The following is a 27,152-nucleotide window of genomic DNA, read 5'->3' on the forward strand; positions in this document are numbered from 1 at the left end:
TGCTATCCTTGGCTCCCGCTGCGCTATCCCTAGACCTGTCCTTGCCGCCACTGGACAGAGGCAGCGCCAAGAGAAGATGTCTGTGTTGCACCTGAAAAAGGGGGCTGTAAATGCAGCTACACTTGCCACAGCTTTTATCACCTGGAATCTCGATGTTAGCTGGAGAAATAACAGGGATGGAGGTAAAACAAAGAAGCCGCCATCACTAACAGGTTGGCAGTCCATTAGTGAAGAATGCCTGAATGGTTGGGTTCAGAGGAGGGGCTGTCTGTGCAGCTCATACCCAGTACTGTAGCAACAGGAAGGCTATGAGGGCTAGGTCTAGCTAGCTGGGAATGGGTAAGAGCAGCCTGCAGTACTCTGTGTCAACACGGCATGAACTCAAATCTCATCAGTGTTTGTTTTCTGCTTTGCACATTCAGTAAAACACTGGGTCTGTGATTAAAGGGGTGCGCCCCAGTGGCTTCTGCCACCAATCCTGCCTGGGCACTGTATGACCTGACCCAGATCTGTCAGCCCTGCATCACAGGCACACTGTAGATAGATGCAAGGTGAGATCAACTTGCCTCTGCCTTTGGAGTAAACCATCTGTTGCTTCCTCAAGCAAACACATATATTTGAAAGGATAGCTCAGGGGCAACACACTTGCTTAGGGAACAAGAGGATGCAGTGCAACAGGGATCCAGTGCTTAGAAGCTGGAATTAAGCAAGATATAAAGGACCTAAGAAAATACTCAACTGGGCCTTTTCTAGGGGTGATGTCATGGAGCTGCTGCTGCTGTGTACACTTACAAATAACAAAACATCTGCAATTACTGTGACCTGGCAACACATCCTTCCCCTCTATTTCCCATCTAACAAAAAAAACGGTGGGTTACTTACCAAATAAGCAAAACAGTAAGGTGGTGGCTGGAAGGTTTCAAGTTATTCATAACCACTGGCAAATTATTCATAACCACTGGCACAGTTCTGGGCAACCCTCGAGACCATTGTTTTTCTGGTTGGACTCGTGTTGGTCAGTTGCTGTTTCCAGTCTGTGGCCAGACACTTTGGCAGGCACTGGATGACTGCGCTTTGGGGGTTTAGGCCTCTTCAAGATGCCCTGTCTTTTTACAGTTTAGCCCGAGTGATGTACATGTTGTGTTGGACGTCTGCTTACACTCCCAGTAATTTGGTAATATGGGCCTATGCACACTGATATTCACACTACAAACCTCCAGACTGAACACATCCAACTGATTTCCTCAGCAACACACCCATCGCTATGAAGCAGCTATCATGCAACAGCCACACCAGCTCTCTACTGACTTGAACTGCGGTTCAACTACCAGCGCTTTGAGGTCATACCAATGATACATAAGGCGCTATATAAATGCCAAGTAACATAACATAACATATGGTGATCCATTCTTGTATTAAATGGTTATCATATTACAGGGATATCGTAACCATATTTTTCTTAGTGTACTGTGTAACAATGCTATGTGATGCCACTTACTGTTCTGTCAAGGGGTGAAAGATTGTGTGCCATCACTCCCCATGGGGATGGGATCAAATGACATCACTTCCTGTGATGTCATCAGAGGTAAAGCGTTGTGTGATGTCACTTCCGCTATTTCTGCCATTGTGCTGAAATGGCATCCCTGAAATAGTGTTCGATATTTGACTCTTTGCCCGTATGGAGAAAAAAAAGAAAGAAAGGTATTCATTTACCAGCAGCGGCTGCAGAGTAATTACTATAACGGAACTGCATACAGATGGCGTCAGGCAGTCAGTACACAGTGCTAGGCCAAGCAAAGCTACAGCCCCGGAAATGAATTCACGACTTGCGGGTGAATTCCTTCCTTTTTCAGTCTTAAGTGTAAGAGCGCTTTGTATTTGGCAATATATAAAAAAAATGACGCATTCGTAATTAAACGACGAAGGCAGAAATATTTCAGGATATTTGAAAGAGAAATATTTGGATTTTTTCATGAAGCCAACGAGGCCACACCCGTTCAGGGGGGTGAAGAGAAATGCAAGCACGTTATAACGTTTCTAGGCGCGTTAAAGGAACGGCTGCGTTGTACTCAAAAAGAAGAAGGGGCCATTGGCAGAGAAATAGGGCTAGCATCTCTGGAGACATTTGCACAATAGGTTGACTGTTTGTGCAACTTTATTTTGAAAAAACGTAAAACTTAAGCAGAATTTGCAGATCCTTTCTCCACATAGTGTGTAAAGGGCTTGTGTTCGTGTTCGGGATCGCCTACGGGTGGTTATTGCCTCGTTGAGGGATGTGCCCTTTGCTTCCTGCCACCGGTTGCATTTTCTGAATTCCACTGTGATTTACTATTTTTCCATCATTGTCTCGTGGTGTTCCCTAGGTTACCAACATCCTTGCCGAAATCGCAGGGGTGTTGCTAGGTCTGGAAAAGAACCAGGGATACGCCAATGTCTGTTCCCTAGGTTACCAACAGCCTTGCCGAAATCGCAGGGGTGTTGCTAGGTCTGGAAAAGAACCGGGGATACGCCAATGTCGGGACGAGTGGTACTTCTGGCCAGCTAGCCTTTTGGTTGTAGCCCGTAGCTTCTATCAGGGCTACAACCAAAAGACCCCTCAGCCACGCCTACGCCGAAATGCTTCCTTGGGCACTGCCCACCCTCCCCCACATGCCCGGTGGCCACCTCTCATTCACCTCCCCATCTAAGTTCCAACTGGACCATCCACCTCAGGGCTCCATACTTCTGACCTTCGCCGGCTCTGCCACAGAATTTCCCTCTCAGCTCGCTGAGACCCAGCCCCTGCTACACCTCGCCAGCTTACTAGGAGGCCCCTTGCCACCTGAGCATCATCTAAAAAATTCAGCACAGGGCCTGCTAACGCGGCTTGCCCCATTGCTCCCTACCGTTCCACCTCCCACTGCCTGCCAACCTCTCTTCCAGCGGATTGCCAACCAGATGCCGCTCGCAACCAACTAGCAAGCCAGAGCCCCAATGAAGAATGCCCAGGGGAATCAACTTGGCCGATTTGCTGCCTGCCTGCAAGGTCCCCTAAAGCAGTTTTGCATGCCACCTTACCATGTAGGGTCCCAACAAGTTGTCTCCCATTATATCAGATGGCGTGGCTTGTTAGATCTGCCAGCTGAACAGCGCTGCACCTTTGTGTTCTGGAAGGTACACCTAGACAGACATATGCCTCCACACCACTACCTTGGCCATAAATTACAAAGAAAACAGTAGGCCTTTTAAACACAGTTCATTAACGCAAGCAGTACAGACATACAAGACAACCAACCGAAGGCGCTACACCGAGGTTGAGCAGTGGTTCTATGCAGGGTTGCTATTTTCTCAAGAATGAGGGGAGGTTATCAGTGTCAGGGCCTCACACATCACGCCCCACTCATGCTAGAGGTAGATAAATGTATCTGTTGCCTTGATTTGAAGGCTCTGCTTGAGAAAATGGTGCAGTATTGTGGTCCGGTGGTGAGTGGAAGTGCGCTGGGGCTCTCTGCCCGATTTACCCTGAATGCAGGCTCTGACAAATAGACCTCTCTATCATCGCCACATGGACCCAGAGAGGACCTCCCCAAGCTGCGGAGACCAGCCATATCCGCTGACCAAGTCCCCCGGCCCCTTCAGGTGAGGCTAACAGACTAGCACTACAACTCCCAGAGGTCACCACTTGATCAGAATGAAAACCTGCACGGGATCAAGAATAGTAAAAATATATATATATATGGATCCGAAAGGAGAAGACGATTGGGAGACCCTAGCCGAGGCTCTGAAGCCTTGAAGGATGCCCAAGAAGATTTGCTTAACCCACGCTACCCCTGCTCTACCACCAGGGAAGAACTTCATCTCTGAAAACCTCGCTTTCCTACTGAAGGAAAACTTCTAACTTTCCCCACAGTTCCATAAATGGAGGCAGGAAGACTGTGGGGGAAAACCGACGCATCCCACCCCCCCCAAAATAAGACTGTCAAATAGAACTCACCCCTCTGATTTGTAGGACAAGAGTGGCAGATGGAAGCAACGCGCCTCCCTGCATTGAAACTGATGGGAGAACCATCTCCACCAAGCCACAGACCCGGGACGACTTTTTCAGCCTGCGTACCCCTTCACGGGGAATACTCTGCACACTCCCTGACCTGTGGCCTTTAGGAGCGAGTCAAAACCAACTCCAAGTGGGGGTGCACGGACTTACAGCAGCAGTGAGAGAGAAGGAGCAGCAGCTGCCACCCATCAAGTAGAGACTACTTTTCAGCATTAATTCAAGATGGCGGTCAGCCTATTTGAAGCATTTCTCTCCAGAATTCAAAATACAGGATATAAAAAGGGATTGGGCACACTCAGGCGCATCAGTTGACCCCCTGCGGGGCTAGAGGTATTTGTCTGAGTGTGACAGTATTAATCTCAGACCCATATAAAGGCCTGCTCCCAGCATAGCAGTAAGAGTGAGTTCCAGGGAGGCAGATAGTGTGTTTGGAGGTGGGGAAGGAGTGATGGAAGAAAAATGAAGCAAGAGAAGGCGGAATTGGAGTAGAAGGACTGAGGCTGGGGAGAGGTATTCGGCGAACAGAGTAAGAGGTTGGAGGTGGGGAAGAATTAGAAGGTAGTAAGGAGGGATATCAGGGAGTGGAGACGAGGTAAAGGGCATCAGGAGGCAGCAAGGAGGAAGATCAGAAAATGAGAGAAGAGGAAGACAGGAGTTTTGAGGATGGATGAAGGATTATCAGGTGAAGAGAGGAAGAAGGTAGTAGGAGGCAAGAGAATGTGTGTGGTCATTTTAAATTGAGAAGAGGAAAGGCAGATTCAGGGTGTGGTTGGAGGCAAAGTCATGCCAGGCCCTTTGAGGACCAAGGTGGTAGAGCTACTGGAGGCAAGCCCTAAGCAGAAAAAGGGTGACCATGGCAAGGGTCAAGGAAGTGGTTACAGAGCGGTGAGGAGGTGCAGGTGAAGCATAAATTGAATGAGGAGGGAGAGGAGGTGGGCGGCAATGAGCAGAGTTAATTGGTTGAGACAAATACACACCCTATGTCTGAGAGAAGTGTGTTGCTGGGAAGCGGTGGAGGTATGATCACATGGCCGAGCATTGAGGAGGTGGAAGAAGGAAGTTAAGGGAGAAAACAAGAGGTGCAAGAATGGTCCCTCGTTGAAGAGTTAGACCAGGAGGGTGTGTTTGGGAACTAGTTTTGGGGCTTCAATACTGGGAGCTTAGAATTACCCTCCAATTGCAACGTTAGGGAAGCTCAGGTGGCCAGCCTTTAACTTACTTGCATCTTACCCAACCCAGGCTCTTACCACTGCCCTGGACAAACATGCAGGTGCATGTAGGTCCCAGAAACCCAGGAAAAGGGGTCTCCGGGGAGACTAGGAAGAGAAGTAGAGGGCCTGAATTTATAGAAGGAGAACACTGGAGACTTGCAATGGAATAAACACACACTTGCCTTGGAATCAAGGGAGCTCTGCATTGGGATCCTGGAACTTTTGGGGGAATCCAGAGGGAATCTAGGAACTTTGCTTGAATCAAAAGATGATACTGTTGAACGCAAAGAGAAGCCATCCTTTACAGTGTTGGGAAGGACACCTAAATCCCCTTCACCATTCTGGGACTGTCCTTACAGTGTTGTGCAATATTTAGTGTTCATTACAAGGACCAAACAGGACCAGGCCAAAGGTTTGGGGGACACAGGGGCTGTCACCTACACCCTCCCTCCTCTGCAGCATCCCTTTTCCTTGGGGTCTTACAGGAACACCAAGGGGGGAGGCGGGGTTTCAAAGAAAGGAGAGCTCCCTTTCACATGTGACAGGAGGAAGAAGAACTTTTGAAGCTTGAAAAGGCAGGAATAAACTCGGAGCACCCCCAAGACCACACTTGCTTTCACAGTAATCCAAAAGTGAGAAATCACCAGCAAAGGACCAGAGCAGAAGCAAAGCAACTTTGTAGGGACGGGTTCATCCCTTGTACGGTCCACCATGGGAACTCCACTGCACTGTCAGAGGCAATACTGGAAGGTGGATGTAGATGGTGAAAGATGTGTTCAGGATGCTGCACATGCGGATTGCCCTTGGAAGGTTGCCATCACCTCCTGCTCCACGCCATGTTGATCGTTGTCTGGCAGAAGGGCGATCTCACCTCCACAAAGATAGTTATGATATGTTATTTATATAGCGCTTAATACCCAGAGGTTTCTAAGCGCGGACCCGGGATCAAACCTGTGTTGCTCCGGGTCCTCTTGCTTGCAAGGCGAGCATGTTGCCCCTGAGCTATCCTCCCAAGATGTCTAAGTGTGCCATGCCCTGGGGCTCTGGAGAGGACCTGCTGCTGGATCTTACCAGGTGAGGATTGCGGTTATCGAGGTAATGAATTACAGAGATTGCAGGAAACCACACACCCTTCTTGCAGTGCGCATCTGGTAAACATGTACCAAAGCAAGCCATCAATGATTTGACTAGCGCACATTTGCTTCAAACCTAGACCCAAAGGCAGGTTATCAACAAATAAGTTTGTACAGGGAACCCAGGCCAATAGCAACATTTCCCACTAATAATGTGCTCAGAAGTTATAAAACCTGAGGTCTCACAATAATGCCTTGTATGGAAGGTTTCCAGAATGCCACCGAGGGTGGACAAGCTGGTCTCAAGAGTGCCACGAATGTTAAGCGGGTTGAGGGCAGTGCTGAGGGGGCCAGTGGACTGTGGACTGGGAGAAACACTGGAATTATGCATGCACATCGTTCATAAATGGTGCACCAAGCCAGTCCCAAAGAAGGATAGCAATAACACCACACGCCATCCCAAAGTTAAGAATGTTTTTCTTTCAGAATGGTGGTTTATTGCGGGCAGTTCATCTCATGTTTAATCACAATCACCAAACCACTGAGAAATCAGACAGGAAAATCTACAAGACAGCAATAGACCAAGACACACCAGCAGGCATTCCAGTCAACGAAGGATGAACTTCCGCCACCATGATCATGCCATGGAGGAAACTGAAAGGAAACCCTGCGAAACTGGAACAGACCAAGTGAGAAAAGCATCCATTCCTCAAAATGAGGACACCACTGTCCACCACCACCACGGCCTAGTTTCACATGGGTAAAGACAAAAATGGTAGATGTAGCTCCACTTGGAGGGGTGGGTGTTCCCCCAAACATACAAAGAGGGCGGGAGCAGAATGGTGGTATATTATAGCTGGGTGTTGACTACCAGTCTCAGATCTAAAGAAGGCTATTTCAGTACTATGAGGGGTTGAAGTATTTTTACCCAGATTCTAAATTCATGGGGTAACTTAATTTGCTTTTCTTAAGTAACATAACAATCGTTTAGTTATGCACAAGAGATAGGGAAAAACATCTTCGGTTCCCTAGTCGGTCGACATATCGGCCCTTTCGACATGTACTACACCCTCTCACAGGCTGCCAATTGATATAGTTATTGGACCATCTCCAGGACAAAAGCAATATATTCATGAAGGTCAATTTCATTCCCCAGTGGTAGATTTTCTAATCTGTTGTCCATACATTATTTTGCGGGACGTCTGAGCGCACACTCTGATTTTATTTGTGTCTTCCAGTGTTTTTTTGACATTTTCACACTTTGTATAGCTATTTATTTAACTTCACCTCTCATTGGTTGTGGCACGTGTCTTTGTTCCGTGTTTTTTTCTCCCCACCTGGGAATACTGGTGTGGAAAAAGGGGGGTGCGTCGTGGAGAAGGCCACTTTCTTTCACCGCCGCTCGGTGTCTCCACAGTTTCTTGTGGCTTGTTCTATCGCTGCCAGTCCCGTTGTGTATGGTTCAACCCCTCTTTTCCCCATGTGGAACTAGGCCGAGGTAGGAAGCTCTTTTCTTAGGGGGCCAAAGTATGGAATTCTATGTCTCCCTCGACAGGCCACCTCTAGTCTTCAATTTCCAGATGATGCTGGAAACATGACTATCCATTTAACCTCCCAGCATCTCAGTTTCTGGGGGTGGAGGGAAGGGGGGGAGAGTTGAATTCATGGCAAAATCCAATTCAAGTACTATCTATCTTTAGGGTGGCCAACTCTTTGATAGTCTTACACGGAACACTTGCCCACAAGGCGGTGATGATGTCACGTCATTCACATTTGGCCAGCCCCTTTTTTAATGTACTTTTTTTTTAATCTCTCTTAATTCCTGGCTTAATTGAAATGCAAATGGTTTGTCCTTGGGAGGTGATGGTCACGTTTTTTAACTGCAAACAGGACCATCAGGACCCCAGGAACAAAGCATTAGCATTTCACTTAAGCCAGGTGTCTGAGCGTTAGCAGCTGGACCTGTAGGGTCAAAAGGAGCCAAGGCTGCAGATCCGCCTGGGGAAAGAAAGCAGTAGGCGGCAGTGCCGTGCTGTGTACATGCCCACTTCAGTTTGCAGAGTGGCTGTGCTGGAGGCAGGTTGTCCTGAAGAAAGTCGGGACAACCTGCGTCCCGCACAACCACTCTGCAAACTGCAGGACAGAGTCCCTAATTGCGGGACCATCCTGCCTGTCTTGTCGGCTACTAGGTTTCCTCACTTCTAAAGGTGTGCCGTGTCAAGATGACGAAAGATGAACGATGGAGCTTTCTAAACCGATGATAAATAAAATAAAGAACTGTACATTGAAAGACCCGATGAAAAATTGAAAACCGCCGCTCTGCACTACCATAAAAACTGAAGGCCGACTATTTGAATCACTAAAGTTGAAGCAGGGGCCAGGCCAACCATGTCATGTCCCCCCCACAACATTTTCAGCAAAGTTACTTCACCAACCCCACCCGCGGATCACAGATTCATAGCGGTATACCACTGTGTCAGTTGGTCCCCTTCCATCTGTGCAGTGCACGCCGCGCAACCCTCTTTTCACTACACAGTAAGCTATATGTAGCCAAGCCGAAGGCCGCTGCACACTATACAAACACCTGTAAGAGAAGGTATAAAAAACACGAATAAAACCACAAAAAACATCTGCACTGCCACGGAGTTACAAACTGGAGTGTTCCTAAAAGTGGACTTTCGTTTTGCCTTTGGTGTAAAAAAACAACTAATTTTGTTACGTAGTAGTCAAATTATTTTTTATTTTATGGATATATAGTTTGAACAATCGAAGCTTTACCACACATTTTACATTTATAAAAAAAAACCTTGGCCGGCATCTCCAAAATGGGACACAAGGCAAGTCAGAAATCTGCAGCAGCAACGCGGGCGGCGGAGCGATAAACAGCGGCCCTTTCAGTCGCCTGGAAAGCACCACTGGGACCCCCACTTCCGGGTGCCGAGAGCAGCGCCGCCATTAGGTCACGTATCTGCTGTTGCTTTAAGTCGGGTATGTTAAGTGCCGCGGGCGGCGCTTCAAGGCGACGCCTCTGCCCCCCCCCCCCCTCTACTCCCCCTCAGCCACTTCTATCAAACCCTTGACGTGTAGCATGGTGAGTCAGTTCCTTTGAAATTTAAAAACGACGGAATCAATGCTACAGCGTTAATTGACGACGATTGCACCAGACTTTACACTGCGGGGTCTACTTTTAAAAGCTGGCCGCCAGCGTTACTTTGAAATGTGTGTTTAGTGATCGCGAAGGAATTGGACAGCATGCGTGATGGTTACAGAGTAAACGTAATCTCGCGACATAATGTCATAAAAGAGATTGCTCAAAACTAGGCCCGCGATGAAATTCCAGTTGACAATGGACAGCTCTACTGGGCTAGTTGGTAGAATGTGGTTTTATGACGTCGACTAACAAAGTTACGTTTATTGGTTTTGTCACAGCACCTGTGTGCCACTTGTGTGACCTTGCAGCGCTCGCGGTGGCTAGCTCATTTGCCTCCAAGCACTGCTGCCGAATGCAACACTTGTATTTCCATTTGACCAGTACAAATGAGCTCATTTGTGCCCGCAAACCTTTCTATAAAATCCAAGGTCCAAAACCGCAAATACCCCAAAGAACATTTGCGACTCGTGAAATGAAAGCACTGCATACACAAATGGTATTTTAATACTGATAAAATCAACATACTTGTTGACAAATAATATCAGTTTACAGTTTAGAGTCTCGCTTCGGACAATGAAAAACAAATTGAAGGCACTTTAAAAGTTATCCATTTTAAAGTTTTTTTTTTTTTTAAACGTGTGCATATTTTACTCAGATTTTCCAAAGCTGGGTGCCTAAAATATTTCATCGTCACTGCAGTTCTTCGAGAAGCCAGCTAGTGTCGCTCGAGAGTCAGGATACGGATACCGAAGACATAGCGTCTGGACGAGACAATGGGGAGAGATAATGAGCGGCTCAACTCTTGCAACGTGAAAGTGTGTCGCTTTCAAACATTGTGAAATTCTGGACACATTTCTAATTTCTGCACCAACGAACCTATCGCCAAGATGCTATCAATTGTGCCTTTGCTTTGGGCGCCCTGGCCTCGGTCACCCTCGGCAAACAGTAGCTGTCCCTCTGATCCCAATTTAAGAAAAATTGAGTGGGAAAAACCGCTGCCCAGCGGTCAGTAATTTGTCATCTGTGCTTGGAATCACCTTCTAGAGGTGATACTAAGGGACTAAAGATCCAGCCTTGTAAGCAAACCTGATTCAGTGTCTCAGCACCAATTGGATGCATGCGACGTGCAGGTTAGATCACTGCAGTAGGTGCATGAACCCACTGCGCAGTCTCATCAGGTGTCAAACCTGGGACTTTCATGGTGCACACATGCAGGCATGCCAGCATGCATGCGAGAGGCCAGGAGGCTGAACATTGTTTTCGTTCGTCTCTTCGCACTGAAGGGGTGCTCAGCCAATCTGGTGGCTGGAACAGCAGGAGGAAACTGCCGGTATCCACCCATGTTCCACCAGCAATGCAAGCCCGTGCCCGGGTGGAGTCATCTGTGTTTTGGTGCTTCAGCGCTGTGCCACTTAGTCCCTCCACCACCATCCTCCTTGCTCCCACAACATCGCCAAAGCCCCTTCGACCCACAGTTACTTGCAGGCTTTTGAAGTTGCTGCTCTGCTTCCTGTCTGTGCTGGGCCACCACAATAAAATAAGACCGCGACCATACTATTTTCTTTTTTCCTATGGGAGACTGGGTATGCTTAAGTGCGCGCAGCCCATCTCCCCATCCAAAAAAACAACATTTTAAATATTCATAGCCCTGACGAAGAGCCACGGTGTGAATGGCTGTTACGAATCAACTTCTGTGCACCAATGCTCCAGGGATGAATATAGGTTTTTAAACCATCAGACAGGTTTAAAGAAGGAAAAGGGATGCACTCTGGATACTGACAGGAGGGTAGTCGATATAGTAAATAATCGCAACAGTTCAATGATACTTGGTTTCAGCTCAAAGGGAACAATGGGTGGTAAAAAGTCACTAGGGGCCTTCTGAGATTGACCAGGGTGACATAACCACAATGTACTTTGTGCTGTAGGAGTTCTTGGCGCTCGACATGGTCGAGTCGGTTTCAAGGCGCATTGCAGCTTCTGCGACAGAGTTCAAGATAGGAGACAGCTGCAGGTATCAGGCGGCAGGCACTTCGGTGAGAGAAACTGTACGGATGGCTGCAGGCTGGCCTACACGGTGGCTCCGGGTCAGGAATCAATGTCTCAGTGCTGGTTGGCGGTTCTGAAGCACTGGTTGAAGGGTGTCAGATGGCTTTAGCGACTGCTGCGAAACAACAGTCTTGCTCAAAAATGCCCTTTAAGGTGAATGGCAGTAGATGCTTGTCGATGCACTCTTTCTAGCTTCTTCACAGGGCTTGTGTTGTCCTGTAAGACAAATGGCCCAAAGCTTAGGAGAGTGTTGCAGGCAGCTGCCTTGTGCTTGGTTTAGTTTAGAGACTCAATTCCCACCTAGGAAGCTTGCTTGCAGAGCCTAGCAGGGCACGCTGTGTGTCAGAATTGAGGCTGGTGGGGGCTCTAGCAGTGTGGCAGGTGCCCTAATGGGGCGTAGGATTCATCCTACATTATTCCCCAGGCGTGTCCTTCATCCCTTTTTCAGGAAGCAGCTTCCGGGACGAAGGATAGCCCAGGAACTACGTTTCCCAGCAGGCCGAGCGTGGCACAGGCCTGCTGGGATGGAGTCAGCCACGCCCGCGCGAATGCGCATGCGCGAGCCGTGCCCGAAGCCCCACGCTTGCGATTCCGGCCAGCAGAGAGGAAGGACGTGTAGAGCCAGAGCTCCTGACGGCAAGCCTACGCGGGGCACCACGCCACCTGTTAGCCACCCCAGGCCCCGCGTGACTGATAAGATAAGTGCAGAGCAAAGCGCACACGTTCCAGCAGCATTCTTGAGACAGTTTATTTAGAGGAAGTCGCTCTTGGATTTCCGAACTGGAACCGCTCCCGAAGCGGTTTAGGAATGCATGGCGCTTCGTCTCATAGCTCAGCATGAGACACCATTAACACGCGATTGTGTTCCTAGACGAAGCATGCTTCCTATATGTGTTTAGACCGGAAAGACTGCAGAGCAGAATTGCTAATTCAGAACTATTAATCCCTAAACAGCGACTCCGCTTATATATACGCTTTCATTCTGACTTTATTCTTGCCTCTTGCAGTGCATGTGAGGTAGAGAACGTCATAGGGGTCTAGCAGCACGAAGAGACCAGAAGACTACACAGCAGTGCCGAAGCTAAGTGCAATTTCCATTGTTAAAGTAGGGTACGTTTAGAAACTGGGTATTGAATGTTTCATTCTGTATGATGTAAATGCAGACGGTGTTTTCATTCTGTATGGTGATAATGCAGACACAGCTTTCCTCCATGAAGTAATGGGTGGATAGAGATAGAACATTAAGTCCAGTAACTGGTTGAGGGCTCCAGTACAAAGGCCTAACTTCATCTGGCATACGTGAGCATTGTTGAATGTGAATAGAACATAGTAACTGGTCTGGGGCTCCAATACAAAGGCCCATTTCATCTGGCATTAGCAAGATGGCTAGTGAATGCAAAAGCGCCAGGGCGGAGAACTCCAGATACAGGAGCCGGAGCTGAGGAGCATGTTACCCTGTTCTTCCCCATCCCCATCCATAACCTCTCCCTTTCCCTCCTTCCGGTGTTCCCAATCAACCTTTACCGATCCAACCATCGGACCCTAACCCTCTTTCCCCCAAGGGTCAAGGCGGCCTGTGTTACTTGCTCCCAGGTACCAAGACCCGACGGGGAGGGAGGTGTTCTAGCCGCGTTTGTGCTGCCTCTGCGTTGAGAAGAAGGAAGTCTGACACTGTGTGCTGGCTGGGTACTAGTTCTGGAGCTGCTGGAGGGTCCTCTGGATTCAGAATCTGTTTCTGTTCCGTAAGAGATATTTAGGGGAGGGATCTTGCTCTCCTCTTGGAGATCCTGGCCTTCCTTCACTGGCGGAAGCGTAAGGCAGACTGTACCTTCAGCCAGAGTCCAGATGAGTTCTTCTTTTTGCTTCTGGTGAAGTCTTCAGATGATCTTCCAAAAGAGGAGCTCAGCCCTCTTTTAAAGCCAAGTGGGCCACAGGGATTGGTGTAGGCTGAGTCTACCTTAATGAATCAATCCTGGGCCCCCATCACCAATCTCATGTATGTGTAAGGTCATAACTAGAGTCCTTTGCAACAAAAAAGGTAAAGGGGTGAACACATGTAATACTAAGATTCACCAATCTTCCCGTCTGTTGTGGATCAAAGGATCCCTCTAGTTAATAGAGCGCTCTGTGGTTCCTGATTAAAGCGGAAGGTCTCCCTTAAAGCTTCTGCAAGACCAGACTTTCTGGCTCCGTCAATTCATACACTTGTGTCATCTGAATGGTGTCTCCTTGCTAGAAAGACTACTGTAAACATGCAGTCCCAGACATGCCATTTCACTGTCAATCGATACTGAGGGCAGGAGCTGGCATCAGGTTGACAGCGCATATGAAAAGGGTGTTGGGGTTTCCTGTCTCCTTTGTTAGCCTCTGCAGCCAGGCCCCACGTGGGTCTTTTTGACTTAAACTGTGAGTAGTATGAAAATGCTGCCACCAGCTACATGGTTCAACAAAAAGACAGGACAGATCCATGGGGCCTTTGTTACTTAATTAGGTTGGCCATGGCAGGGGGAAGGTTTGGCCCTCCCCCTTCTGAGATGACATGGTGTACTCCTGGCTGTTATATCCAAACTAGATATGACGGGGCACTGCACCTGTAGGTTGTGTCAAGCCAGAGTAGACAGGTTTATGGGATTGTCATGCAGTGAGCATAGGAAAATGTGTGCGGATTAGCCCCGCACATTTTCCGGAGGTTGATCTACCATAATTCAATTTCATTTAAAATGTAAAAAAATTCCAGGCAAGCACACACCCACCGTGCAGATGGTTGAATTCCTCACAATAGTTCTCACTCTTCATCTGTGGGCATACAGGATGTAAGAGAGGCTCGGGGGGCTGGCCATTACTGGCCCTGTACACACCCCTAACACAGGGGTGATTGCTTAATTATGCCTTCCATTAGCCTATTGGGATCCATCTTCCACCCCAACTTTCAGGGTATTTAGCTTCACAAATAGATGCTAATCATTGCGCAGAGTGAGTCATCTGAAAGCTGACCAGAGGAGTTAAGTATATGGCTTCATTGTTGAATGTATACTGACATGGACGGTGCATGACGTTAATTAATGTTTATACACCATCTCATCTGATAGGAGAGAGATGTGATGACCACTGCCGCAACTTCCTCAATATGGGGAGGATTCCGCCCTCTCACCACCACACATTACCTCCACGTCCACTCTTCCTCGTCACAGTACTTACTTCATGAGGCCCCTGCCTCCGACACAGGACCTTCTTCTATTTCTTTAAATTCCTATAACTCCTCCCCCACATCCACGTCACTCAGTTTAATTTTTCCTGCCTCCGGCAGGTTGGACTTTTTCTTCCCGGTGCGGGGCACTGGGGAGCACCGATTGCTGGCCCCCTGGGGGGGGCTGTGTGGCTGGGACCTTGGCTCCCTCAGGTGCGGCGCTGCTCCTGGGCCACCTGCGGGGCTTGGGGTCACAGTTGAGCGGGATTGCCTCGCTCGGTTCTTTGCTGGGCTCCGGAGCATTGTGTCCCGGGTCCTGCATGGCCCAGGGGAAGGTAAGGAGAGGGGAGGACTGGGCTTGATGTTTTTCCCCTCTCCTCCTGTTTTGGCCATCTTGATTCGACAGGCCTTTTCCTCGTGCTCTGTGTACACATCTTTATTGGAAATGATGGCAAGCACTTGGCAGTATGGGCTAGTCTTCCCTTTTGTTGTGTGGCCTCTCTGCTTCTTGTCGTGGGGCGACAGTGGCAGAGAGTCTTTGAAAGTGCGGGGGCTCTGTTCTGTCGCAGGCATGTCACATACAACCCGCTCCTCAGACACACACAGCACAGGATGCACCGGATGTTAGCTGCATTCTCTGGGGGAAGGTAAGGAGAGGGGAGGACTGTGCTTGATATTTTTCCCCTCTCCTGCTGGTATGGGCATCTTGACTCCTTCAACATGCCGTTTCCTCGTGCTCTGTATACACATCTTTATTGGAAATAATGGCAAGCACTTGGCAGTATGGCCTAGCCTTCCCTTTTTGTTGTGAGGCCTCTCTGTCGTGGGGTGACAGTGGCAGAGAGTTTTTGAAAGTGCTGGGGCTCTGTTCTGTCACAGGCATGTCACATACTACCCGCTCCTCAGACACACGCAGCCCAGGATGCACCGGATGTTGGCTGCATTCTTTGCGTGCAGCCTGTGAAAACGGCGCAGATTTGGACGTGTCTGCAACCGGCCTGAAGGGTACCGGCCTGGCATAGTCTACACTTTGGGTTCGAGTCTCTGCAGTGCTGACTCAGCATTTCATCCTTCCTAGACGGATGCATTGGAACCATTTAGAGCTTGGGGCTACCAGCTACTGGATACAGGGCTCAAGCCACCTCTCAGTAATGTGGCGAGTTAGTGGTGTGTTTGGGTCTGTGCTAGCTATGGACGCAGACTCCTTGTCCTGTCCTCTTCCTCTGAACTGCACGAGGGAAGGTCAAAGGAGATGATTTTCTTTTCCCTTGTCCGGCATGGAATTATAGAAAATGCATCATGGAAGTAATGGCCATTCAGACGGTTCCCAGTGTCTCTTCTTTTAGGGCCTAGGTCCTCCGGTGCTGACGTGTTGCTTTCACGCCTCCTCTCAGACTTGTGGGAAGTGATATGGCACATGGTGGCACATGTCTGTGCTTAGAGGGGTTCTCAGAGCCCCTGGTGCCGGTGGAGGGGGATGTCACTTCAGTGGGTTTTTCCAGTGTAGGAATACCACAGGTGGGGGGTTGCCTTTGATGTCTGCTATCCGGGATGGATTGCTTTGCCCTGCTTTGTGACAGTACTCTGCCCTTTTGACACCAGCCTGGTGGCTCCTCTGTCGGCTGGGGGGGCCCTGGTCTGCTGGACTTCTGGGCTGTCCTGTATCTTCCTTTTGATAAGTCGGATCTTTTTGTGGGCTGACAAGCATGCTGTTATATTGTTGCGCAGGCATGCTTCAACGTCCTGTGATTTTCCTCTGGTGCAAGTGCAGTGACTGGCGGTTTTCCCTGGCTCCTCGTCTCCATCTTCTCTGAGGTGTATGGGACCGGTGGGGTTCGGCTTCCTGGGTAATGGGCTCCTTCCGGAGGGGGGTATCGGTTGCAGTTCTTGTCTCCTCCTGTCCAGGTTTGCATGGTTAGGACTTTGGTACCCAGCTCACGGTCCAAGTAGTTACCGTCTTGCCCGTTCCTCTCCTTGTTCAGGGTCAAGTTTTCTACTTGCGGGTGTTCCTGGTCCCTATGCCTTCTAGGATGTGTCAACTGCTTATGGGTCTCAAGACCCTGCACTGCTTGTCCGGACGTCTGGGGAGAGTGTACTCTGGATGTTGTGCAGGGGGGGCGCTTGCTGGCTGGTCTGCGCTGGGTTCTCAGAAGGCAGTGTGTCTCGGCTCGCCTGTTGCTGAAGTTACGGGGCACGTGCCGTCTTGCGTTTTTCGGTTCCTTGAGCCTGTCTTCAGTTATGTCCCCTGGTGTCTTATACTCTCTCCCACTGGTTTCCGACGTCTCGGCTTTCGTAGTTGTGTTTTCGAAGTCCCCAGCGCTGCGAGTCTCCCCGCTGTGGTAGCAGGGGGTTTCAGGTCTACAGGCTGAGGTGTGCATGGTCCATCCTCCTGTGGCCTCTCTTACTACCAACGCCAGCAGAAAGGGTCTACATTGGGGGTCCTCTCAGCTCAAGGGTTGTGTGATCTGGGGAGAGCCGGCGATCATCCAATTGGCAAGAGTTGTGCCATTGTCCAAGCTCTGGTGTACTACAAGGAGTTGCTGGACGGTCGGCGGTTTTGATCTGATCTGACAATATGACGGCCTTGGCATATGTCAACTGCAAAAGGGGTTCCAGCTGTTCCTTGCATGCTCTGGCAGCGCTGATAGGCACCTGGGAGAAATCTCATCTGGTGTCTCTGGTGGCCTCACGTATCAGAAGGGTGGACAATGTTCAAGCGGATCTTCTCAGATGCTGGTTTTCACTCCTCAGCGGAACTGGTCCTGTTGGCCCAGGTCTTTGCAGTGACTTGTGTCAGATTAGGGTCCCCGGTTCTAGACCTGTTTGCATCCCCGGCCTCAGCAGAAGTTCGCCTCTTCTGCTCTCGGTTTCAGGCCGGGGGGATTGGGGAATGGACGCCCTCTCTGTACAGTGGCCTTGGGGTTTTCCTTTATGCCTTTCCACCTATTCCCCTTCTGCCCCGCATGGTTTGGCGCATCAGAGTGTCCAGGGTGACTGTGTTGTCGTTAGCTCAGTTCTGGTCCCGCCGGAGTTGGCTCCCCTCTCTGTTGGAGCTTCGGTCCTAGGAACCTTGGCTGATTCTGAGGTGGCCGTGTCCCCTTCAAGGGGATCTGCGGTTGGAATTCCACTGGATGCAATGGGCAGTGTGGCTATTGCTCAGTCTAGGTTGATATCTCGGGGGTTCTCAGATCCTGTAGTTGAGTACATAATGGATGCTCTTAGACCCTCCACTCTGAAGGTGTTCTGATAAAGGGCTTCCCCCTTGGGATCTCCCTCTTGTATTACGGTTCATTCAAGGGCCTCCTTTTGAGCCCTTTTCCGAGATTGATATCAAACATCTTACACTGAAATCTGCTTTTCTTATTGCCTTCGCTTCTGCCCGTAGGCTTGGGGAGATTGGGGCTCTCTTATGTCACCCTCCTTTCCTGAGGGTGCTGCCAGACTCGGTGCTGCTGAGGTGTGGCCCGAAGTTCCTCCCTTAAATTGTATCTCGGTTTTCATACCTCTCAGGATCTGGTTCTCCCTGACTTCTTTCATGATCCGAGAATGCATGAGGAGGTGGCTTGGCTTAACATTATGTCCGGCGGGACGTGTTGGAGTATTTGGCTAGGTTTGCTTTTTCCCACCAATCTGATAGTCTTCTGATTGCTTGTGGTCCGGCTGGGGCTGGGCAAAACGCATCTGTGGTTTTCCATTTTCCGATGGTTCCGGGTTGTGATGCCAGTGCCTATATGGCTTTTGGCCTGCCTGTGCCTGCGCACGATCAGGGGCGGACCGCCAGGGGTTTGGCGGCTTCCTGGGCCGATGCAAGGAGGGTTTTTCTCTGCAAGAGATTTGTATGGCTGCCGCCTTGGCTGGTCTAGGGATTTCCATCAACCGCTATGGGTTGAGTTTCTCCCACTCGAGGGGGGGTTAGTTCCTTCGTGGTTGGAGTTTTATCTGTGGGGATGTGAATTAAGAGTTATTGTGGGTGTGTTTGCTGCACTGTTTTTAGCTCTGTTTCTCATTGGGACCTTTTCCACGTTGCTGCTTTGGTATACCTCATGAAGTAAGTACTGGGACGAGGAAGAGTGGACGTGGAGGTAATGCTCTGATTACTTACCGGTAATCTTCATTACTCCTAGTCCTACTCTTCCTCGTCACAGTACTGACGACCCTCCTCACCCTCCCTGCGGGGAAGGTCCCATGCTCTGGCTTGGTAATATGAAACTGAGTGACGTGGATGTGGGGGAGGAGTTATAGGAATTTAAAGAAATAGAAGAAGGTCCTGTGTCGGAGGCAGGGGCCTCATGAAGTAAGTACTGTGACGAGGAAGAGTAGAACTAGGAGTAATGAAGATTACCGGTAAGTAATCAGAGCAGCGCCTGGCTTGCTCCGCCACTGCTCGCGTGTGGGCTCTGGCCTAGGCTTCGCATGACTTTTGCCTCCACTGCAAGGGGTGGTTTGTTTAAGTGCACCGAGACACACTCTCGGCAGTGGAGGAGAAGGAGTGGGAAATGGACGGGAAAGTGAATGCAGCTGGTCCTTGAGTGCACCTGGGCTAGAAATTCACTGTTCGATAAGGCTCAAGCCTACACCTTTTTCATTCAAGACACAAGCACGTTGCCGCCATCTTGACAAGAATGGCGCCCACCTGGACGAGGCTCATTAGTGAACGGTAGGTTGTGTTCTCATTCTCCAAGATTCTATTGACTCACCTGGAAAGGGGGTATGTTTGATAATTCTCTCTATTTTCATCACATTTTGGTTTCAGAGTGCTGGGACTATGTTAGCGAGGCAATACGTAGGTCAGCAAGACACGTGACCCCATTGTAACCCCATCCAGGTGCTCCTTATGGAAGTTTAATAGCCACTGTAAGCTCAACTAACTGCAAAACAGCGGCTATCACTGTGCTCGCATGCTGTTCAATATGTCTGTGGGCTGGCACCTGCTGCAGAGTTCTGTGTGTGTACCCTGCAAGTTCATAGGTTGCAATGCTGCTAGTTATCCGCCCGAGGTTCATAAAATGAGCGCCAGCAAAGGGGTTTCTATAAACGCCTATTTAAGCACTAACTGCAGGCGTGAGTTGTGCCTCCTAGCCTCTCGCCTTACGCCTCACCATCACGTATAGGGTTTGTTCAAATGAAAATCTGTAGACTGTGTGTAGGGACGCATCTCACAGCCGAACGAGCATAAAAGGCCAAAATGCCCCAAGATTTTCCGTGTCGAGATTAGTAACTCTGCCAGCCCTGGTCTTTCTTTGGCATTCTGGGAACTGTAGGCCTGTATTCATAAGGGTTAAGGAAAAAACTACAAGAACCAGAACTCAAAGAGCAGGATGAAATGATCTGCGCATGCCTCACATGGAACAACTTGGGAGTTTATTATCAACATGGCAAAAGACTGGAAGGTAAGAGTCCCTTACATTAACTTCGGGACACGTTTTGCTACAGGATACATGGAAAGTGCATCCAGCTCCATAAAAACTGGAAGTATTGTCCAGGTTTTCCCTCTCCCTAAAGTACATGTTTCCCAAAATGGAAAAATGAGCTTCTCGTCTAATAAACATGTATCCATTGTAATTGGCCATTTTAACTTATGTATTTACAGGATGTGAAAGGGATGTGTTTGGACAAAGCAGAAGGACAATCTTCCTTCCCTTGGGGGGTGCGATACATCTACCTTTACCCGGAGATTGGACAGCAGCAGAGCACCTGGCGGGGGCAAAGGGGGGAGCGCTTTTTTCCTTTACCATTCCAAGAGCAGAGACTCCAGATCGGGCACCTGGGGGCGCTCCAGCGGGAGCGTACGTCACTCAAATGTCCCAGCCTTCCCTTCGCGGCGCTGGGATTAGAACCTCTGACATGGTCATTGGCAGTCAATCAAGCTTAGGCCACAGGGGATGATGGACTGCGTCGCACCTGTGACGCCTTGAATACACACCTGGCCACTACTTTAGCAGTGAAACCAATAATGGGCAAAGTTCTGTGTCCCAGGTGAACCCCACTGATTACAGAATTGCTAGTAAGGCACACGCTTCCATTGCCAGCGCGGGCCTCTCTTACTAGGCTTCTAGAGATGAACTTGCCTGCAGGGAAACTGGAACTTTCTCATCTGCCCTGGGCTTCCGAAAGGCCTGTGGAAGACCCTCTTCCACATTAGGCAATCTCTGGCATATCAGACACCACTACCATTAAGAATCCACTACAATGAACCCCCCCCAAAAAATGATCTCGCAGGTGAAGACAACCTCCAAAAGGTTAGCGAAAATAGGCCTCAAATTCGAATTCCAATCAAAAACCTGCACTGGTTCAGAAAACTGCACTCGGGTGGACCAGTCGCCATCCTGCGTGTGGCACCCAATCTTTCTCGCTTTCTGGTCACTGGCGACCGGACCGCAGGAGGCCGCGCCCCTGGGTCACCCCTCCATGATGATTACCTTGCTTTTCAGGAGGTATGGGTCCCCTCTGCGTTGCAAGGCCATTCTCCCACTCTTAAGTAACAACAGTACATCAGAGGACCCCCAACAACGTAGCTAACGTGAACCAGTCATGTTCACCAAAGTGCGTGCAGAATTCTGGGATTAAACACTACAAAAATAAGCGACGAGAAATCTCTCAACTACAAAGAGGTGTTTTTTTGCTCATCCGAAAGGGTATGGCACTTTAGGACTCCATCACCATGCAGACTCTTAGGACTCACTGTGGTCCACTCCAATCTGCCGAGCTGCAGCCCATGCAGATCCTGTCACATCATCCTGGTGGGCTCATCCCTTTTACACGACAGAGTCAGTCGAAGGACATGCAGAGGGGGTGGGACATTTACTTTCTCTCTCCGGGGTAGGGTGGTCCACTGAATACTTTTGTACTGGCTTGGCTTACTTTATCGAGTAAATTAATATTTGGTGGCAAGTGCATGTACATGGACCTTCTCCAGACCCCGGGGCGCTGTGATGCCGCATCCTGCTGTTACCACTAAACTCCCCATCTCGGACCCCGCTAGCAGAGCTGTTGAAATTCAAGCGGAAGGGCCCGGGCAAACCAGAGCACCAAAACAGCATTTATTTGGCAACAACAGCCATAGCGGCCAACTGGCCCACCATTCACGGGTCTGACCTGAAACCGAGCTGCAAAACCCACGAGACAGGGTGAATGAATGCGTGTTTGACGGACAACATACTGAGTATTTGCAAAGTTTTTATTGTCCCTTTGGAAGCTCTTGTTGAGGGTTGGTGTCTTTATACGTTTCTAGTTCCTTGTCCCGGGAAGATAGCTCAGGGGCAATGCGCTTGGAAGCTCGATCCCCGGGTCCGCTCTCGGAAACCTCCGGGTATTAATCGCGTTATAAATAACCAATCATATCATATCATATCTAGCAGCCGAGGCTCTGCCGAGGAAACGGTTCAGGAAGGACAGATCATTGCAGGTGAAGACCTTTCAACGAAATGACAATTGCTGGAGGCTGCTTCCATTTCTCTTCACGTGTTCTTTCTCCAGACACACACTTTTCTCACTAGAGTCCTGCTAGAGCACTGGGGTAGACCTCTGGGAGAAACGACCAGGGAGTTTGGCCCCTGCCCAAATTGCCTGAGAAATCGGCATTGGCCCAACAGGCAAAAGTCCCAGCAGGCCCACTGGCCACAGCAGTGAGCAAGTTAGAGTGAGGTTTGAGACATCTCTGGTCCAGCCCGTCAAAATGCAACACAGGTGAAAGCTCACCTCAGCCAGTCCTTCGTTTGATCTAAAGCTTTATGTCTCACATAATCCCTAGCACTGTGCTTATGTAATGGGTGGAGACTCCAGACGGCCAGTCCCAAGATCCTTGTCCACCCAAAGCACAATGAGAGAGAGAGAGAGAGATTGGCAATGGCTCAAGTGAGAAAGCGAAATGGAAGCCACCTGTACAGGCCAGTGGCAGGAGCACAGAGAGGAGATGATGTTTTGCCTGGCTTGGCCTTTTTCATCCTTTACTAGGACTTATAATGCTTTGTCATGACCATCACGCCTTGCCCTGCCTGCTGTCCCGTTTTATGATTTGCTATTGCAAGACTGCTTGCGCCCCTCACCAACCGGCCCATCGAGCTAGCTACTGACTGTACCTGCACTAGCTTGCTCAAGTTCTATGTTCCAATACACAATTTACATGCCAACTAAGCCACGAACACATGGCAAGTGAACACCCCTCTCTACAGACATCAAACAGAATCATATACCATCATATACCGTCGTTTGCCGAAATACAATACTGTGTGGTATTTTACTTCAACAAAATCACTTCGTTGGTGAAGTATTCATTTATTTGGTTTAAGGGTTAGGGGTATAGCAGGTTTGGGGTGCTAGAGGGTTGGCATGGTACTGAGGGGGAGGGTGGTATGGGGAAGGGACCCCCCCATTGAAAAAATAATTGAACACTGATTTTGTCATAGTAAATTACCACAGAGTAATGTACTTCAGCAAAACGACATAGAACCAACAGACTACTACACCCCTCTAAACACCTTACAACCATAGCCCCGCTGAATGCATCCTGGTAGAACGGGCGCATGAGGTGGCCCCATCGATGCCTCTTTGCAATCAACACAGATCGATGCCTCTTTGCAATCAACACAGAACACCCAGAAACAGACCCACAGGCAGATTTCAGGGTCCTCCCGAAATGCATGCATCAACGTAACAGCCAATCTATTTTGGGTATCCCCCCCAACCCCCCCATCTCTTCAGAACCTACCAGCCCCTTTGCTTGCAGTCCCACCAGATGGGCCTGGTGAACATTCAAATGGCAGCAAAGCATCGTATAAATCCCAGGAACCAAGCGTAACTCAAACCAATAATCGTTCTGTGTGCCGTCTGATGAAAATCACCGATAGCTGGAACCACCATTCCGAGGAAAGCAGGAAACAACGGATCGGAACTTTAAAAACTTTTTTTAATGCGGGGTGAGATCCCCCATTGCGCCCCCCCTTGCCCCTCCCTACCCTCACCTTTACCCTTACCCCACAACCCAACTATTATGCACTATACATATACCACATTACCTACCATTTTCCGTCAAATAGATTCGGTCACTTCTCCTTAGGTAAAATTGCGTTCGGTTAAATCTACGGTATCGGTAAACAACGCATCCCTTACTCACCAACTGTTTTTTTCCCATAATGCTTCAACGTAGAAGCATTTCACTGGACTGGGAACACTCACATTTTCAACTGAATATTCCCAATTTTTATGAGAAAATGCTGGGCTTAGCTAAATAAAGGTGACACCAAGTACAACACATGGTGTGAAGATCTGTAAACTCACCCCTTTGGCATGTTAGTAACATGTCCTCAACGCTCTCAACCTTTCCACGCCGGTATGGCAGTCCTCAAAGGTGGAGGCGCTTGTGGGTTTTAACGTTTTCATTAGAATTCATTGGAGTGGGTGAACATTTTGCAGAGTGATCATGTGATCATGTTCGACTAAAATTGAAGTTCAAATTGTCCCTTTACAGATGTGCATGTGTTCAGTGCATTTTATTTGATCTAAATTAAACTCCTTGCATGCTCAGTGTGCACTGGCAGCGGAGACTGGCACCAGGTAATAATGAGTAGACGTTGCACGGGTATCGGTAGCAAAGACACCACTCACCTGGCTGGAAGGTGTGCAATGACATGCAATGAATTGTAAAGCTCCCTAGGGGGCATGGCATGTTGTGAGGCAGAGGAAGCGGTCTTTCAAGAATACTCAGGAGAAGGCCCTTGTGCCTCCAGAAGTTGCCATCTATGCGCCACAGCTCAGCATTTCATCATTCTAGAGGCAGAATAATGAGCAGCAGTTGTCTATGGAAGGCCAGAATTACTTTTTTATACACACCCATGGGTCACTGTGAATAAAAGTGCGGCAGAAGTATTGCCTCGTGGATTTGGCATCCCTGCTTGCAGACACTGTTCCGCTTGCTACCTGTCACTAAATTGAAGGAGATGTACACATCAAGGAGGGGATATGAAGTATGTGAGCGATATTCAAGAGGGAAACTCCGCCGTCTCTGATTGCATTAGGGTTAGACTTCGCCATTAGTAAACTGCATAAGCGCCGTGTTTCATTGCGTTTTCAGGCTTTATGGTCATCAAACACAATTAAGGCCTAGTTGCGGCCTAGTGCACACCACTGTCATGCCCGTCACTGAATTTGTTTTTTATTACTGCAGCAATCCAAGAGCCGTGGCTGGATGCGAGCAGAGCAAATGCGGGTTATTGTCCAAAGAATGTCATGGTTGTATTTTCCATGTAAAACCTCTCCACAGAAACTCACCCATATATTGGAATAGCAGGGCACAATGAGCTGATGGTTTTGTATGACAGCAGCAAGGCGTAGCTCCCACGGGCCAGAGAACGGGTGCAGAATACAAAGTGAAAGAAAGATAGCAAGATGCCTGGTCACACAGGACAGAGCTTTCACGGTTTCTGATTTGTTGGCATGGGGTAGGTTTCACTCTCACCACTATTTATTTAATTGGACATCTGGTGGGTTGCACATCTGACGACATGGGATAACGCACCAACTAATCTGCATGGGGAGATGTTCTCACCCAATCAGAGTAGGGAAAATGTACTAACCAATGATCGTAAAGTAATTTCTGCTGACTTGGAGTTTTTATATGCAGGAGCCAATAGGATGCTCAAAATAACAAATAATGTTTAGATCGTGCATATCAAATTATTCTAATTTTGTGTTTTTCATCTTTACATATTACTGTATGATATCGGCGTGAGGGGTTCTCAGCTTTTGGATGGTAGGCGACTGACTGGCCTCTCCCGGCCGTTAATTGTCTGTAATAAACCTGTGTTTTCTCGCAACTCATGCATCTCAACATTGTTTCCTGGAAAATACGAAGGGTCTTCCTTTTCAGAGGGAAGCAGCAAGACCAATAATAGGAGATATTTATGTTTGTATTTATTTGAAGAACAGGGCTGTGAATTTCGGACAGAAATGACTTACAATAACACATTTACCGATGCATATGGAGCAGGAACTACTAAATCACCACGGATCGTTGATGACACAAAGGTCCTGTAATAAGGTTGCGACAGCCAGGGAGACCGGCTCACCTAGGCTGTTTGTTTTCCCGGCCAGGACACAGTGAGCCCACATGGGAAAGGGCATGGAGGTTTCCTTGCCTTATCGCATTCCGTTGTTGGAAAAGTTAGAGTGGATTGGCTAGGGAAGACCAATCACAGGGATGAGAGGGAATTTTAAAGAAGGAAAGGGAATTAGAAGTGTGGGATGGAAGTGTGAGGCCAGAGGTGGTGAAGGAGGAGGACAGAGTGAAGGGATGTAGAGGCAGTTGCTCGAGAAATGGGTACTGAGTGAATGTGCATGCGTGGTAGTGAGAGGAGAAAGTGGGATATGGAGGGGATAATGGTATCGAGTAGTCGTGGAAGGAGAAGTGTGATAGTAGTAGAGAGATAGTAGTAAGGAGTTGTAAAGGGAGGAGAGGTGTAGAAGTGGACAGTGGAGAGGTAGTAGGAGCAGAGAGGTAGTAATGGTAAGTTGTAGTAATGGAAGGGCAGTAGGAGGGGTAAGAGGAGCGGTAGTAGTAGGTGGGAGAGAAAGTAACATACAAAGGTGAATTTGTGAAGGCGGAGTGAGACATAGGGGGGCAGAAGCATTGTAGGGAGGAGAATCAAGCAGGAAAATAGGAGAAAAGGGCAAGGAGCAATTGAGCATAATTGCCCTGGATGATTCTAACAGGGATTGTAAGGCACTGTCCCCAAAGCCTATAGAACACTAAGCGGGTCTAGAGCAGGGACTGTTAGAAAACCCCTAGGGACTCAGTGAGCCAACGTCTCAGGGAAACCATTGCAAAGAGAAAGATAGTAGGGTTCACTGAGCCTCAATACTAACCAGGATTATGGATGCCTGGGTAAGGGTGGGTAACCCAAGTGAAACAAGAGAGAGGGACGGTCCCAGTAGCAACTTCCAATGCCTTTCGTAACCAAATGAGCCCTCGATTTCCACCAAGCCTGGAAGATCTACAACAATGCACACCCTTAAACCATCTTAATGTGTCAGAGGCCGCTACCACCCACCCACCCACCCACCCACACACACACACACTCCCCTCCCCCCCAAGGATGTTTGTGAATGCTCCACCCTCACTACACCGCACACCTCTTACAAAGCATAGGGTATGAGGACGACGAGGGAAAGACCCTGCCCACCCGAGAAGGTAGGGAGAGTAGGAGGTCAAATCCAGAACAGAGAGGAAGAGGTCCATATCTGAAAGCATAGTGAGGGGAGCAGAAACAGAGGGCTCTGCGAGAAAAGGAGGAAATCTGCAGCGAGAGCCCTGAGAAGGACAGGGGGAAGGATGTGGGAGCAGTGCACAGCATTGGACACAGAGACAACCTCTATAGGTCAGGAGTGAGGATTCAACTGTGCACTGCAGGAAAACAGGCCACCCCCGGCTACAGTAGCGTATGTTCCACTGGGGCCG

At 49.0% G+C, this 27,152-nt stretch overlaps 1 protein-coding gene across 2 annotated transcripts in view; it reads right to left on the minus strand.

The window, feature by feature from the left end:
- MFGE8 (milk fat globule EGF and factor V/VIII domain containing) overlaps nucleotides 1–27,152 on the minus strand; it is a 386,330-nt gene that overhangs the window by 50,691 nt on the left and 308,487 nt on the right. The gene's annotated exons all lie outside the window — the stretch shown is intronic.

This window comes from Ambystoma mexicanum, chromosome 11 (genome assembly GCF_040938575.1).
Source record: "Ambystoma mexicanum isolate Mex_15411 chromosome 11, UKY_AmexF1_1, whole genome shotgun sequence".
Lineage (NCBI taxonomy): Eukaryota > Metazoa > Chordata > Amphibia > Caudata > Ambystomatidae > Ambystoma > Ambystoma mexicanum.